This window comes from Esox lucius, chromosome 22 (assembly GCF_011004845.1).
Source record: "Esox lucius isolate fEsoLuc1 chromosome 22, fEsoLuc1.pri, whole genome shotgun sequence".
Taxonomy (NCBI): domain Eukaryota; kingdom Metazoa; phylum Chordata; class Actinopteri; order Esociformes; family Esocidae; genus Esox; species Esox lucius.
This window is the reverse complement of record NC_047590.1, coordinates 5,977,330-5,990,843: the sequence shown is the minus strand read 5'-3', so window position 1 is coordinate 5,990,843 and position 13,514 is coordinate 5,977,330.

Sequence of the window (13,514 nt, the reverse complement as noted above, 5' to 3'; positions counted from 1 at the left end):
TGCCAAAGTAAAGGCAAATCTGATAGTGCTGTATATTACAGTGTAACATTATCTGATTAAGTAGAAAATAAGCCCTGAAATGTAAGTGGGCGTAAGTGGTTACAGAGGTTGTATGAAGGTATTGCAGGCAGCTTCAGGTAATGTATTGAGAGTAAACTACAGGAGATTAGCTGGCTGCATACTTCACTCGCAAACCATTTTTGTTTGGTTTCTCTCTTGGTCATAATTGGCTCGGAAGTTGTTATCAGTTGGCGTACTTGTCACGGTACACACGTTGGCAGCGATGCCAAAGGACATTGTCAACGTCCACTTGAGCCAACCTCAGCAACGCGCTGACTGGAATTGCATTGAGCAAATGGCGGGCCGGTGATTCGGTCTCTGATGTCAATCTCTGTGTTTGAACTCACCCCACCCCCTCGCCGTGACTAGTGCTGCTCAACACCAACCCGTCGGACCAACGCTTGGCTGGCATAAGACTTGGCAGCACCCGAACTCGCTTGCTTTCTCTCTCTCTCTCTCTCTCTCTCTCTCTCTCTCTCCAGTACTTTAACAATCCATTTCATTGTAGCATTGCCTCTCGGTCAGGATTTTTCTAGAGAATATGGCGCATCCCGGTTTCAAGGCAGCCCTTTTAAAACATTGCTAAATGGACGTGAAACAGCAAAGATATCACTTCAGACACGAGTCGTTTTTTTGTTTGTCCGTTTTTGAATGACTTGGGACATTGCGGCCAATAGTTCCTCAAAACTGTGTCGGTCTTAAATGAGGCTTTCTGCTGGTTTTTGCACAGAGGGTTTCAAGAAAGAAAAAGTACCACATTTCCTTTTATTCCATTGGGAGTGAAATTCCACCATCCAGTGCGTTGCGGTAAACACGTTGTGTAATTAGCCAGTAGCCGGTCTCTCTCAACTCGTACACGAACATGTGTAATGGAAAATGTAACCCAATGTGGCTTTCGGCAAGCACCTTTTCCGGGTCCCATATAGCTGTATTACAACAGCGCTTTCACCTGAAATGTCTTTTAGAGCAGACACCTATAAAGACTTGCTGTGAACACATCACTGGCCTCAACAGGAAAGGGAAGTATTGAAACCGCAGGGGAGTGGGCCCTTTGGGTTTCCACACATGTACGAACACCGTCTGTAGATAATTGGTTTCAGTTTTCGCATTGGCTCCCCTTTTTTACTTGCCTGTACACTGAAGCAGCCACTCAAAACTGAAGAGAAAAGAGGCCAAATAGTAAGAGGGGTACCGTTCATTTAGGTCGATTTTGATCATGTGTTTCATTCAGTTGAAGTGTTGTGTTACGAGTACCCATCAAAGTAACTTGTCATCTCTGTCCACGTTTTGCTTTTGAAGTGCTCGCTAGACACTGATTCCCTGAAACATGAGAAGACCGAGTATGGCCCCAAAACACACCTGAAATGCCATAATCACCTTCCCCTAGAACAGGTTCCCATTCTTTGTTCCTCCACCCAAGTCGCTGAAGAAATATTTACCCTATAAGAAGTAATTAAGCACAGGAGTACCTGTGAGATTTTCCCCCTCCCTCTCTTTCCTCCCTCTTTTTGGTTCTGTCATTTTCTCTTAAGCCCCTATTCATCGTGAGTCTACCTGTATGTCACAGCCGAGGCTGGGCTACGGATTCACTCGGGCCGCCAAGGGCCGCCCTCCAAACCCGGTAAGGCCGCAGCTCGGGAGGGCCTGAGATGTTATTTATGAAGCCGCCGCCGCCCCCCTCCCCGTCTGCTGAGTCCTATGTAGTCCCACTCACTTGCTTGCAGAGAGGGGGGAGAGCTTCTGGACTTCTGGCGAGGGGCAGCGGGGGGCGGTTTCTATGGAACCCTTTCTTCTGGGTCACGAAGACCAGGTGACCACAGGAAGTCGTTGAGAGGTTTTCCAGCCCGGGCGAACGGGGCTGTCTCACCACAGGAACTTCCTCTTTTGGGGCGAACGGGGCCGTTTCAACAGCAGTGGCAGCAGCCTAGCGTCAGGTCTCTGCTTGCTATGTGTAACTTCTAGTGTTAGCCGAAATGCATGTCAGCATGTATTAGTTGGAGGGGAAAATGTAGGTGAGAAATATATTCTGTAAGTGGACATGTAAGTTGGTTAAGCTCCGTGAAATGATACTTATATTTTGAAGGGTGGACTCGGTGCTGTTTTAATGTACCGTTCTGAAGAATTAGATACATCTTAATTTTAGCTCAAACATTGCATGTCTTATGTGTGGATTTTATAAGATAAATGCAAAGAAAGTGTACACATAAGCCTGTATGAAAGTGTGAGTCACTTGACACTTTACTAATGCAGATCTCTGCCTCAGTCGTAGCTGTACTGTAACCAATATATATATATATATATATATATATATATATATATATATATATATATATATTAGCTTGATAATTGTTACTGGTGCAAGTTCCAAGATCGTGAAAGTGGCACATGTCTTTTGTCCCCTCCTGCTTCAAAATGTCCTCCACGGCCCCAGTACCCAAACATGCCAAGGTCAAGCTAAATGACTACCGCCTGGTAACACTCACTTCGTTCAGTGTTGACGTGCTTTGAGAAAATGATCCAAGGACATCACCCCCCAGAAATACCTGCCTCCCAACCGCCTCCAGCATGAACTGCTGCATGTGAACAACAACGAACAGTATGGTTAGTATAAAAAAAACTCTGAAAGGATTCAATCTCGTGCCGTTGCCCCGAAACGTACGCCAAGTTCCCCTGTCAGTGCCCGCGGGTCTACCACTTAACTAGCAAACACAGAAGACGACTGTACCTCAATTGGTGAAAAAGGTGTCCAGCAGAGGTCAATGTTTGAAAGCAACTAGGCAACTCAGACAAAGCAGTGGCAGCCTCAGCCTGTATTTCGCAACTCCGTTTCATGAAGCACGTGATCAAACAAAGTTTCAGAACATCATTGGCCAAGTGGTACTGTATAGCTCTTCTCAGACTGTGGTTAGGTCAGCCCAGCTCCCAAACTGGGCCAAGTCACTTGCCCTCCGGGACGTTTATTTCCACAATGATCAGACTGGAGATTAACTCCCTGAGTCATGGTCCGTTTGTGTCTCTACCATCTAGGGGACAGATTCAGGACCACAATAACCAGGAGAGAGCAATTGGAGGAGAAAAGGCTTCCATTCATCCTGATCTGTGCCCTATTCCACACTCACACAATCATTTACGCCCCGGCACATTTTCACACACTCACCAATTACTCACTTAGTCTCTCACACACGCACACATACACACACACACATACACACACATATATATACATATCTAATTTCACTTGTCCTTTATTATTATGTCTCCGTCTTATTTTGTAACAGGTCACTTTATTAAACCAACTGCGTTGTTTACAAGCTGAGACGCAGGCATTCTGATATACCTGCAGCATCAGCTGTAATATGATGTGACTGATAATACTGAAACTCTGTCCTCTTCTTACTTAAAGGAGGAGAACTTTCTGAGTGAGATAACTACTGTCCAATTTCCAAACTGTATTGTCCTTCCAAGGTACTAGAATTATTAAATTTAAAGGAACTATATGGGCCCCACTCAAACCAGCTAAAAGGATTTTCTAGTCCATCAAACTGACCTCATTAGCCAATCGAACTGCATACAGTAATAACATTAGATAAGATTAAACTTTATTGTCATTGAACAGTACAAGTACAGTACAACGAAATGGAGTAAGCATCTGAACAGAAGTGCAAATAGAAGGCAGAAAATGTACAGGTATTTACAAGTATTAAGTATATGTATATTACAAGTGAAATGTGAAGATGTGCAATGAAGGCAAATGCAGTACAAATGGCAATAATAAATGTGCAATTAAGGCAAATATAAGCAGGCGGAAGGTTTACACGTGTTAGGTATAGTGTATGTTACAAGGGGGATAACAGTTGTTTGGGTACGAATAGCAATTTCTAAATAGCATACAAGATGTGCAAACAAGGCAAATGAAGGAGGACTGTAGTGGGGTAGCATGAGCAACCAGGATGCAGAGATATCAGCACTAAGGACCTCGAGGTGGACGTGTGTAACACCTGTTAAAATGCATATAGCTTCTACAGGTGTTACAGCTGCTATGGTTTGAATGGAATATTAGTGGCCTATGATTAGAACAGTTACATAATCATCCAAATGTATGTAATATGTTTCACCCAAACCAATCATAAGGGCAGATCTGTACTATTCATTTCAGCGACATCCTTCGCTGGTTACTTATACAACCCCACCACCCAAAAAAAATTGGAGTAGATTATTGCATTTTATTTTGGATTATATGGCAAATTAATCACACACTACAGATTACAGTTTAGCCCTTTAGCAGACGCACTTATTCAAAGCGACTTACAGTTAATCGCACATTTTAAGTAGCTAGGCAGAGCTCACAACACAGTGGTGGAAAGAACACTACTCATTTACTAATTGGATGATTGATGGAGTTCTGTTAAGCCGACTCACGACTCACTAGTCTGTGGCTTGCGACATGAACCAGAACACCAGTTGATTGCCTCTCGATCAGGTCGTCCTCATCACGTCACACTGGGCAGGGGAATCTCGAGTACTTCCGGCAGACCCACCTGACGTTATATCCCGTTGTTACCTAATAGAAGCGAAAGATGGTTGTAGATGAGCTTGGTTCTCAGGGGGAGGTGAAATGGCAGAATGCAAGGCGGACAGACATAAGATAAGTGTGTGTGTGTTAATGTAGATGTGTATGAAGAAATTACGCCTACAAGAAGACCACCCGAAACAAATGCAGTTCTGTCGTATGTAATCTGCAGTCATGGGTTGGTACGTCTGTGATTCCTTATAATAGACTGGCCTCTTTTGCTCCTGTCGCCTTTCTCTCTCTTAAATCCCAATACTGTACTTTGTACCTCAGAAAGAAGAGGTGGCAGAAATGAGTGACTGCCCTTGATCTCAATGGCCAGACGAACTGCGATCGATACATTGGATATTGTAAATACAACAGATCAATACATTTACAGCTCCCCTAGCAGGTGTCACATGACGAATGCTGAACTTCTTAGTGCATAAGTCCTATTGCGTTTTGAATTTCCAGTCTTTTTGGTTTCAGAAAACCCCATGACATCTCACTTAAATGCAAAATATAGTATACAAGATGGCACTCCAGCACACGCGTCCAACCTACAAGCCAATAAAGGAGGAAGGCCTACACATTCTGAATGATATTTCAATTTCTTTGTAAATGTGAACACCACAACAGCCCTAGAACTGGACATTGTGTTCTGTATTAATCAAGTAGAAATCTCAAGCCGAAGAAATTCTGTTTAGCTTGGCTCCATTCCAGCAGTGCCTTTCCTTGGCCCACTCATCGGAATGACATTTTAAGTGTGTGGCTCAGTCTACCAGGATCGCTACAGCGCACACCCCATTGATAATGTTTCATTTCAAAATGGGTGTTTCTCTCCACTGCTATCTTTACGGGTGGTAGGGAAGGGGATGGGGGGGTCGGGGGGGGAGAAACCAAAAAAAAAAACATTCTGAAAGCTGCTCCTCACAATGAGCCCTTTGTTGGAGTGAAACATTGCACCTGTGTAGGTTTCACAGTCTCTTCCTTTGACACAAAGGGAGGTTGCTTTTTCCCTGCCCTCTTGTCACTGCTTACTTGGAGTCCAAAGGAATCTCAGGCACGTTAACAATCTCTCCTTGCCATTGACAAATTTCTTTCTTTTGGGGAGCCGTGCGGGGCGGGGGGGGGGGGGGGGGGGGCAGACCTCACCTTGGCTGCAGTCATCGGCTTGTCAGAGCGTTGCACCTGCCCTGTGGTAACTCGACACCACGCCTCGCAGCCCCCTCATATTTGGGTGACAGGCTCAAGAGATCAATTTCCGAATGTCAGACGAGGCTCATTGGCTGGGTGTCTGTTCTAACATGGCTGAAGCTTAGGGGGCTTTTAGACTCTGAAGAGTGGAAAATACAAACACAGAACTTTCTCGATAGTTAACCAGTATATTTGGATTTTATTAAGTTAATCTGATAGTGGTTTAATATTGTGAATTAATCAATAACACATTTTGATTAATATTCATCATTTACATTCCGTGTCAGTTAAGTTTTCTACTGTCTCTTAAGTAAAGTATCAATATTAATTGTAACAGCATCCAATGAACCTGAAATATTCAATGTCAGACAGTTCTTTTATTCTTTTGAAAGGTAGCAGTACCGATTTGCAGACTAACATCATAAATAAGCCATAGCATGTTTCCAAGTTGTTTCCATTGAGATTAAATGGTACTTGGGTTCATTCCAACTATACAAACATCAGGTTTCCCCACTTGGTTAGCTCCATGTCTCCATCTGAAGAGAATATGCTGCACAGCTGTTTAAAATTGAATGGCTTCCTGTGCCTTTCACCAAGCAAATCACACTTCCCCCAAACAAAGTATTACTGAGAAGCGAAGAGGGGAAAGAACACAGTTTATTCAAGGGTATTATCCCCTGCTTAACTTAAAAGAAATCTCAACATCCAAATTCCCAAATGATTTGCTAATATTAATTATAAACTGTTTGCTGATATCTGATTGGCTGATAGTTGTGGTATTCATGATAGAGCCACAACTATACCGTATACAACAAATATTACACCACATCGATTCTTACTGCTCTAATAGTGTTTTGTTTTTTACCAGTTTATAATATGGCTTTGTGGTATTTTGCCAAAATACCGTAGCCAATTATTGTGTCCTTCTCACCTCCCATTTCTTTCATTTTGTAATAGCATTTCATTATGTATTTTTTGTCATTAATGTAAAAAAAAGTATTTTGATTTGTTTTTATTAGTGGGAAAAAACATATACTTTTGGTTAATACATATTCACACCGTTGGCAGTGCATACCTCTGTGAGTCTTATATACAGTAAATCTATATATGCTATAAATGAGTGCATACCTCTGTGAGTCTTATATACAGTAAATCTATATATGCTATAAATTAGTGCATACCTCTGTGAGTCTTATATACAGTAAGTCTCTATATGCTGTAAATGAGTGCATACCTCTGTGGGTCTTGTACAGTAAGTCTCTATATGCTGTAAATGAGTGCATACCTCTGTGGGTCTTGTACAGTAAGTCTCTATATGCTGTAAATGAGTGCATACCTCTGTGGGTCTTGTACAGTAAGTCTCTATATGCTGTAAATGAGTGCATACCTCCGTGAGTCTTGTACAGTAAGTCTATATATGCTGTAAATGAGTGCATACCTCTGTGGGTCTTGTACAGTAAGTCTCTATATGCTGTAAATGAGTGCATACCTCCGTGAGTCTTGTACAGTAAGTCTATATATGCTATAAATGAGTGCATACCTCTGTGAGTCTTGTACAGTAAGTCTATATATGCTATAAATGAGTGCATACCTCTGTGAGTCTTTCCAAGTAAGTCTCTATATGCAGTTAATGAGTGCATACCTCTGTGGGTCTTGTACAGTAAGTCTCTATATGCTGTAAATGAGTGCATACATCCGTGAGTCTTGTATAGTAAGTCTCTATATACTATATGCAATGGGTGGAATTCAAACCCATGCTGCTGCGGTACATATGCACCAAAGACACCAGCTTAGTCTGCTGAAACACACAAGGCTACTAGCCCAGTCAGAACTAAAACCGGTATTTAGAAGCAACTCTTGTAGATGTGACAGCGTTATTTATTATTGTCCTGTTGAAAGGTGAATTCCCATTCCAGTGTCTAATGCAGACTTTCCTGTATGATTTTGCCTGAGCTTAGCTGCATTTCTTTTTCCCTTTTTCAGTGAAATTTTTGTATTTGCCAAAGTCTCTTGTATCCATTCAATGATGCAGCCACGCAGCGACTATGATATTAAGGTCAGGAGACTGTGATGGCCACTCCTTTACCTTTACCATTTTCTGCTGTAACCACTAGAGGGTCAACTTGGCCTTGTTGTGAAGGATGACGTAGATTATTTTACGTACATTTTAGGCAAGGGATTTCGTAAGATATATTACGTGCAGTTAAACAACGTTAGAGTCGGAATTGAGAAAAAAAAGCAGTAACCGTGGTTCGAACCGGCATCCTAGACAGGCGTGCTCCCAACTGGTGTTGTCACAACATAAATATGTTTGAAGTGATTTTCTTTGTAACCCTAACCCTAACTTTAACCCCAGTGCTGTGATACCTAACCTTAACCCAAACCCTAACCTGAACCCCAGAGCTGTGAGACCTAACCGTTGACCAAACCTTAACCCCTAACCTTAACACCGGTGCTGTGAGATCTAACCTTAACCCTAACCCCAGTGATGTGTTGCCCAATGTTAACGTAACGCTAACGATAAAATGCTTTTATAACATAATCTAGCGACCTTGCTATTGCTGTTACTCATCCCACATCCCCATTTCTAGTGTGGGGCAGTGGGTAAGGCGACTGCCTTCTCATCCAAATCTTGCTGGTTCGAAACACAGGTTAAAAATTTTGTAAAAAAAATCTTCTTTCATAGCGTTCGTAAATATTATACGTTTGTCTGGCATTCCTGTGTTATTTTACATTTTAATAGCGCTCGTAACATTTGATACGTTGTTATAGCGTTGGTAAGATATGTTACGTTTGAATAATTTTGTTATGTATCCTAAGTTGGCGCAATGTAATGTAACCTAACGTAACGTCACAGATCATACGAAATCAGGTGCCATGGATTTTCGTAAAATATTCTACATAGGTTCCTGAGACCAGGTTGGGTGCATAGGTTCATTGTCGTGCTGGAAAGTCCAAGAACGTTCCATTCCCTGCTTTCATGCAGAAGAATGCAAATTGTCTGCCAGTATTTTCTGATAACATGCTGCATTCATTTTGCCATACATTTTCACAAGATTCCCTGTGCCTTTAGAGCTCACACACCCCCAAAACATCAGTGTGCCACCGCCATGCTTCACAGTGGGGTAGGTATTCTGTTCACTATAGGCCTTGTTGACCCATCTCTTTATGGTTGTGACCATAAAGCTCTATTTTGGTCTCATTGCTCCAAATTACAGTGTGCACAAAGCTGCGAGGTGTGTCAAGGTGTTGTCGGGCATATTGTAACCAGTCTTTTTTGTGGCATTGGCGCAGTAAAGGCATCTTTCTGGCAACTCAACCATGCAGCTAATTTTTGTATCATCGTATTGGGCTCCTTGAAACAACCACACTGTATTTTTCCAGAGCAGCCTGTATTTCACCTGAGGTTACCTGTGGGTTTTTTCCTGTGTCCTGAACAATTCTTCTGGCAGTTTTGGCTGATATCTTTCTTGGTCTAACTAACCTTGGCTTGGTATCAAGAGATCCCTGAATTTTCCACTCCTTACACACACACACACACACACATATATATATATAGTGTTAAGCATTGATTTACTTTTATTTTGTAATATTTGTATTCTGGATAGTTGTATTCTTCTTTTAATCCCATTTTGTCCAAGTGTTGGCTGCAACCCAATAGTTGAGAACATATAAACATCTGTATTATTTATTTATTTTAGTAAGAAAATAGTGCAATTTGAAGTTAACCAACTACTACCATGTAGAAGGTTTGTCAATATAACATTTACATACTGTAACTTTCTATCAAAGGATTTTGAAGAGCTACTGGGTACATGTATTAGAAGTGCTTTTTAGCAGATTTTGTGGCCTCAAACAATTGAACATTTCAAAAGATTCAACCAGGATTATGAAGAAAAGGTAATTACCAACAATGAGAAAGGTAAGAATGTTGCTGCCGCGTCTAATGCAGTTGCTACATATACTTTTGATTGCATTAAAAAAAAAAAAAATCATGTGCAATATATTTTGAATATTGATAATAAAACAATATTAGTTTGACACTAAGACACACAGGTCGAAACAATACTGATAATCCATTCTCAGTGTTCTCCCATCTCTTTAATTGAGCTCTGTAACTGTGCACCATTTCCTTCCTCTCATGCAACTCAGTTCAGAAAGAAGCCTTGATCTTGAATGTTTCTGGATGGCTTTATATCCAGAGCAATAATATTTACCTTACATTTTTAAAAGAGAAACACAATGTCTTTTTTGTTATTGTTACTCGTTATGGGGCTTTCAAAAAGTTTCACTCGTCTTAGTAGTTGAATCTGTCCTTGAAATTTGACACTTGAAAGAGGGACCTCACAGATATGGGATGCATTGGTGACAGAGGAATGGGTAATCATTACAAGAAATCCATCTATATTATTTAACACAGTCCATGTGAGCTATGTGATTCCTTAGGAAAATGTTACTCCTGAACACATTTCGAATTGCTTTATGTACTTAAGCAGCGGTTGTGTATGTATTTTTTTATTTTATTTGTACAATGTTCTTTTCAAATAAATGTCATTCACACTTTGGTCTACAAATAATGGGTCACTAATGTGGGTGAATAGTAACATCCACTGTAAGAAAAACAGAAAAACCATCTTCCCATTGACTGTAGTAGGCCACATAGATGTCCTAACATAAACAACGTCTTGTCCAATTTGACTAAAACATCACCAATCTGCCACACAGAAAACCATGTGTGCATCCTAAAATGTGGGGTGAGAGAGTCCTGACCATGAATTCAAGTGGAGCGTCTTTTCTGTCCGGGCTAACCAGCAGCACTCTGAAATCTGTTGGAGATTAGGCCCCTAAAAATAAATCAACAGAGGAATGTTTTCATGCGCTTCAGAGATATTGGGACCAGCTTGAGTTTCAGCCCCATTCTGGCCAGCTTGAGGGCAGACCTCCATGGTGATCAGGGAAATCGTGAAAGTCAGCCCCAAATCCTTTCGGAAATTGCTGGTTTGATAAAATAACATGACAGGAAATCACTCAAGATGTCACTGTCTTTTGGCGTGCTCTTGTGGGTACTTGCATATGCACTTTGTGGACCTAGCAGGATAATGGACCCTGCGTGGAACTTCATCTTAGACAACAGGTTTTGATTAACTTCAATAAAACAATTTACAGGAGGCGCAGTTCCCTTTCCAGATCAGTCGTCTACATCTTTCCAGATTTATTACTTTTGATCTGTGTCTTCAGTTCGATGTCTCTTCAATTCAAACATCTATTATCATCTTCCATAGCCTATCACTGCCAGGTAGCACTGGTATTGGTTAAACAGCATTGGCACTTGACATGAAAATGTTGCTATTTGGTCACCAGCTCTGCCCGCTCGGTACATTCACCACAGTTTAACAGACTTACAGGAGAAATTTGGATTAAGAGGGCATGACAATTAGAGCAATGACAGACATTCTATCTTAACGTTTCCTTGGGGTTAAGAATCAGCGGAACAAAACAAAAAATTTAACAAAATGTTACAAATTTAACAAAAATGTTACAATAACTCTTTCTACATGGTGGGATGTAATACTTTGATATTGACATTGAGTCTTGCGCCAAAAAGTTGACAACATGAAAAGTGACGTATTCTTCATTGCCAGTTACATTTGTTTGGGTTGCAAATGTCCTCCCATATATCACTGATGGATTTTGAATATGTAATTCAAGTCTGAAAGGATCTATTGAAGGGTGAATTTTATGACACCATTGGGCTGAATGAACCCATTTTCTTTGAACAAGGAAACATGAGACCAAATCAATGGTGTGATCACAAACACTGAAAATCACTTTCCATATCTGTAACGCAATTCAAATCTGCTGAACCTGGCTGTTTCTTCACCTCTGAACAAAATTGCTCATGGAGAGCTTATGAACTGATAGTGTGTCTGTCCTCATTCTTTATACTTTCATGTTTTGACCCCATTCAAATGTCACTGTGCACAAACAACAACATTGGGATGAATCAAGACCATTAGCAATAGTCACATATATCCTTCCAGGAATTCACTTTCTGGTCTAACCAATGTTCGTGAGCACAAGTAGTAGAGGGAATCTTGAAGATCTATGGTTTGTAATTAAAGTGGGCTTTTATGTGTTTTAAAGGGAAGTAGCAGCAGGGTTCAATGCAATATCCCTCCCTTGAGATTAAGTGGTGTGGTTAACTTTTGAGGACGAAGTTGGCGCCTAGCCTCACAGGCTGAAGGCAGTAAAGTTTATCACTTTTTTTGATTTGCAGCTGTTTCAAAAAAAATTAGCCTCAAATCAAAACAGCTTGGTTGTGCAAGACATTTCACACTTGGTACGTGGCCTTTTAATTGACTTTCTTTAAGTTTATGTTCATAGCAAATGCCTAAATGGAGTCCTCATAGCAACACCAGGGCTAAGGCCAATTTCAAGTAAAAAAACCAAAACAATACATTTGAAGCTTTTCCACGTTTCAGTTGCTGTTTACGTTTTACTTCCTGAGTCAATGGCCTTTCATTAGAATTGACCCCAGCCCTGGGACTTCAGTCAATCCTAATTTCAACACACACACACACACACACGCACACAAACCAGCCCACAACAATCCCAGTTAGACATTTATTTATTTATTCATTTTCTCCCCTGACAAGGCTGGGAGGATCAGCGGCGTTTTCAGAATAACAATTTTGCACCCTGAAGCTGTAAAGCGCATCCAGCCCCGATGTCGCCATCGAATGTGCACTGGTTAATGATTTGCCAGCGCAACGCCTCGCTTCCTGCCGCGGATTTATGTTAAATGCTTGTTATTAGCCTTGCCTCTCCAGCCGCCCATTGTCTGCGGGGACAGGGAGGAGTTGAAAGGCTACAGTCAGCCGCTTATTACACAACGTGTCAATCAGGGTGGCGGGGCCAGCAAACCCCACGCTGCTTTATGTAATCTCTCCCCCTGAGCCCTTGCTGTTGTAGACACACACACACACACACACACACTTGCCCAGGCTTGGAAACACACACACACACACACACAAACACGACTGTAAATGATTGATTCACTCGTCCCCCTTTTTCACCTAGTGCTCTCTCTCAACTTTGCTGATCAAAGACGCAGCCACCCAGAACATTAAAGAAACACGCCACACGTTAGCTGGGATCTTTTTTGATTACTACGCCGATGTGACCGTGTGGTCGGCCGTCGACTGAATGTCGGGCCCCGTTTCGTCAGGCTGTGGGCTTCACGTGTCGCACGTGCAGGGAGTCGGAAGGACGAAGACGATGCCCTGTGACTCGTAACGTGCCGTTTGTCTCAGGGCATTCAAGTTAAAAGGTATAGTTGGCCCCTTTACCCCCATTATTAGAGTGCATTTGACAACATCACAATGAGCGATTAAAGGGGGATACAGGCCTGCTGTGTGTCCACTGTCTTATTTTCTCTCCTAGTTACTAAGTTACTTAGTGTTTGGGCATCTTGTATAGATTGATCAAAGGTGCAATTCTCCCAACACACACACCCACACACACACACACACACACACACACACAGCCTCCATATGTCTGCTTCTGTTCTCCACTCTTTAGAACTCTGCTTCGCTCCACATAATGAGCAGTAGCCCTCCAGCTCTGTGCTACTCTGTTAGCCTAGCCAGGCTGGCCTCTCGCTCCATCTATCTCTCTGACGTTCACTCTCCCATGACATTCGCCCCGA